The sequence below is a fragment of the Oreochromis aureus genome, linkage group 12 (genome assembly GCF_013358895.1).
Source record: "Oreochromis aureus strain Israel breed Guangdong linkage group 12, ZZ_aureus, whole genome shotgun sequence".
Lineage (NCBI taxonomy): Eukaryota > Metazoa > Chordata > Actinopteri > Cichliformes > Cichlidae > Oreochromis > Oreochromis aureus.
The window spans coordinates 32,466,956-32,471,287 of NC_052953.1; positions in this window are offsets into that span (position 1 = coordinate 32,466,956).

The window sequence follows — 4,332 nt, forward strand, 5'->3', positions numbered from 1 at the left end:
CACAATCCAGCATGTTATTAAAGGTATGTAAAGTTTCCACTTGGTACTTTTCCCAATCTTTATAGCTAATATATATACAAGTGTGGATCTACATTGAATAGAACGGTAGAAAATGACCTGTCATTACAAGTTAGTCTGATTACAATTAATATTAAAGTCACAATGAAGTCAATTTACTGACAAAACTGTTCATGGAATATTTTAGTTAGCATACTTTACTGGCATTAGTGTGAAATAAGGCTGCATTTTCAAAGTGATCTTGAGTACTGGGCTGAGCACAGGCATCATACTGATGTTACCTAGCAACAAGGTATTGTATGTGTCTAAGACCACAGCTTAATTCTGAAGTGAAGATGGAAAATAACAGGCCTTTTCCAAGGCTGTTTTCACTTGTATTTCACTGTAATGTACACCACTGTAAAGATTTACTCCCAGATCACCTCAGATCCATATTGTATTGACTGATGATTGGTGTCAAATCGTTTTAAAGCAAGGATTCTTGAATTTAGGGGTTATTTTGTTCCTGTAAACATTAGGAAATATTTTTTGAGCATACGACTGGCAGAAACAATCAACAGGGAAAAACTGAAATTCCCAGAAAGAGCAGTACCTCTTCTGCAGGTGTTACAAGCTTTCCAAGTCATTGACCAGAAGGAGCAGTGCAAAAACACTGCCACCCACTGGCAAAATAATTTATATAGCATCATTTCTGCATTCCGTATGTTCTGTTATGTTGGTAGAGGGTGAGGGCTATCAAGGAGAAATACAGTAATCTAGAGGTTTGAAGAGCCTGGTTCTGTTACATAACAGGAAGCCAAACCTTGCATCAGTTGAAAAAAAAGGCAAAGTCAGGCCTGTATGACTAAGGGTTGGTGTTACATAAGCACAGAACACAAAGTACTAAAAGACTGCTCATATTCACTCCGAACTGTCACTATTAAGGGAGCTAATTTTGCTCTTTAGAGGATTTTAAAATTGATTACTCAATCAGTTAATTAGGCAACTGACGTGAAAAGGGGATGGAGAATTGTCACTCACAATCCAGCACAGGCAGAAAGCTCTTCGTCTTCTTTTGTTGGTCGTTCTGACTGCTCATAAATACTGAAGCTTCACAGAATATGTCAACAATTTACATGTTTTGCTCATGAATCTCTATAATAATCTTCACTTATTTCAAAACATTTTGTACACAAAGGGATTTGCTATGATTCAGAAAGAGCTCAGATACAGTTTTATAGCATAAATATTTATAACACATCACAACCCTAAAATACTTTTTAGATCTGTGCAGGAAGTGAGCTGCAAGTAGTGAAAGTAGGATGATCATCTCTTATTCATCACTTGGGGAAGGTGGATGTAATATCATCATCTTTTCCATAGAGGGAGCCACAGTCTATAATAAAGAACCACCGGGGTTGGTCTGATTTGTGTCCCTTTGATCATCAGCCCTAATAATAAGCTTTAAGCAATTGATTAATCCCTTATCCGTCAAAAAAAGAAGTAGAAGAAAAAGAAAAAAATTTTTTTCATGATTTCTCTTGCATATAAAAACGTTGGTATCCTCTAAAGAAATTTTTATCCTCTATGAAAAATTGGAAAAGGTTTCAAACCTTGTTTTTGACCAGGGGGTTTGCATTTACTTAAACCGTAAAAATGACTATCAAAAAATAAAAGGAAAATGAATAAACTTATAGTAACAAAGATTAATTTAAAATCCTTCTCCCCACATACAAGGTCTTGAATAACCAGGCCCCATCTTCTCTTAAAGACCTTATAGTACCATATCACCCCAAAAGAGTACTTCTCTCTCTGACGGTTGGTTCCTAGTATATTTAAAAGTAGAATGGGAGGTAGAGCCTTCAGCTTTCACCTACCTTAGTTAGGCTTTCTTCCACAGTGTGTCTTTTGTCCTGTCTCTCTAACCTCTTTCCCAATGGCAGATGCCACTCCCTGAGCCTGGTTCTGCCAGACGTTTCTTCCTATTAAAAGTAAGTTTTTCCTTTTCACTGTCGCCAAAGTGCTTGCCCATAGGTGGTCGTGTAATTGTTGGTATTTTCTCTCTATTATTGCAGAGTGTTTACCTTACAATATAAAGTCACTTTAGGCAACTGTTGTTGTGATTTAGCACTATATAAAAAAATTGAACTGTACAACTATTTATCTATAGGACAAATGTTATAATTTCTCCTTATATTTGCGAGCAACAGTACGTATTACATTAATACGGATAAATTCATTAAGCTTAGGTTTATCAAAGCAGAGTTTATCCACTGAGCTATGGTAGCACCCCCATCCACAAAGTTAGGCCATGGTGGGCCAGCAGGCCGTGACCCACTTCTTTTGTGCTCCCAGTAGAGCCTTTGTTTGTAGGACCCTAACCCCATCTTTAACCCCATCCCCCTCATTACTACATACACACGTTACAGTATCTGTGAAGGACTTAGCGAGTCCATTAAAAACCTTTAACTTGTAAACACATGACCCTAAACCTAATCCCTGTGCGCTTAATCCTTTATTTATCAACCACCCTGAATTTATCTCTTAAAGCAGTTAATAAGCAGTTTCCTATCATGCATTGCTCCATTTTCTTCCTTATGATTTGTGTTAGTTTATATTTAGTGGACGCTTTTGGAAGACAAACTCCTGGGTGGACAGAGGTCGCAGCACCGACTCTGCCCACCTATTTATAACTACTAATTAATATAGCCTAATGCTAAATTTGTGTAAATTTGACAACAATTAAATCAGCTATATCTTGATACACGGTGTACAGACATTTCATTTCACAGACAGCTGTTAGCTCATTGTGCTAATTGGCTTCTCTAGAAACATCTGAGAGGCTGTGTGTATTTTTCAAAGAACGAAAAACAAGTTATAAACTTACTCATGCCCAAAATGTATCATATGTATCTTATGGTGTAAATAATGACATTTTTTTTTCAAATAAACTTATTAATAACAAAACGTAATATGATAACCTTACTGGTCACTTTGCTTTGGTATGCTAAATGTCCGCGTCATCAAATATCGTGATAACTTCGTGTTGCAGACTAGTTTTACCAGAAATACCCCTGAATGTCCTCTGACACTGTAATCCAGCTATACCTGTAGTCCAAACATACCCAGAAACAAGCAAGATGTGTTCATGTAGGTAATAGTCAAGATTCTTTATTTGTCAAATGCATAGTTATACGAGCACAACGCGCAGTGAAATTGTGAAACGCTCCTCGAATGTGCATAAAGGTGACATTATATATAGTAAGTAGTGAATTATATACAAGTAAATTAAATAAAACAATCTGGAATTTTGGAATTAAATGTCTGAAAATGTACATTGTGCGAGTGGAATGTTAAAGTGTCTTGTGCCATATTAGCACCGCAATGTACTGACAGAGCAGTGCAGGTAGGGTAAACAAGTGCCCACAGTGATATAAACAGAGTAATACACAGAGTGACCAGAGTAGTACAAACGGTAATGTACAAGGTAATATACACGAGGTAATGTTATACGTAGCTAATACACATAAATGTAAATTTGCTGAAGTAAAACCTTACTTTTCTGTTATCAGGAAAAAGATCTATATATTAACACTAGGGCCTATAGTAAATATCTGATGTTTATTTAAACTCTAGTTTATCAGGAAAAAGATCTATATATTAACACCTCTCACCCCTTCTCACCTCTCACCCGAGAAGGGGTGAGAGGTGAAACGTCTTCAAGCAACTCAAAGAAGTCCAGACGCTTTTCTTTCCAAGCTCCTTAAACTACGATGACCTGGATGACTGAGAACCTTCACAGGCATATTTAAACTCTAGTTTTGTTGGGCCCATGTCGTGATTGTAGTTTTTTTTTTTTTTTTTTACCTTTTCTTTGTTTTTATTTACCTTTTGTTCATTTACATAAATGCATGTTTACCAGCCTATTTATTTGGACCAAGCAGAAAGATTCTTTTTTTAAAAATTGTAAAAGCTGAAGTTTATGAAAAATTAATCAGTGTAAAAAAAAGTTGTTTTTTCTTGTTTTCTTGTTTCTTTTTTTAGGTGTCCGCTTGTGTGTGTAGGTTTTAGGCTCCTGCACTACTGAAGGCAGCACAGTGTTTTCATTTTATCCCTTCACGTGCTCATTTACTGGATGTCACAGATGTGTGTGTGAAGCACCAAAATATGGCGCTATCATTTTCAGCCAATCGGCTGCTCGTTTGTAACAGGTTTCAGCTGGCGTCACGGCCGTGGCGGAAACGCGCATTAGGAAAGGAAGGAGGTTATGAGAGGCATCGTGATCGCGCTTATCATGTTTGGCTGCTAAGTTCCTCCGGTGTGTCAGGCCGATCA